Raw genomic sequence first — 218 nt, 5'->3', positions numbered from 1 at the left:
GTTGTGTTATACGACAATAAACTCACAATATAGAATTCCAAGGGACGAAATTCATCCCTTGCCAAGATAAAATGAATAAAAATGACGATGACATCATTTCCTTTAGTCTGCCGGATGTCTCTCTATCAAGATTGTGGAATTCGTCACGTCTGCAAATGATAAACTATCTGCTTGCTCTTCCTCTCTCTCTTTGCTGCTTAGTATATGATTCGTAACAC

This window comes from Penaeus monodon, chromosome 34 (assembly GCF_015228065.2).
Source record: "Penaeus monodon isolate SGIC_2016 chromosome 34, NSTDA_Pmon_1, whole genome shotgun sequence".
NCBI classification, from domain to species: Eukaryota; Metazoa; Arthropoda; class Malacostraca; order Decapoda; family Penaeidae; genus Penaeus; species Penaeus monodon.
This window is presented reverse-complemented; position numbering follows the sequence as displayed.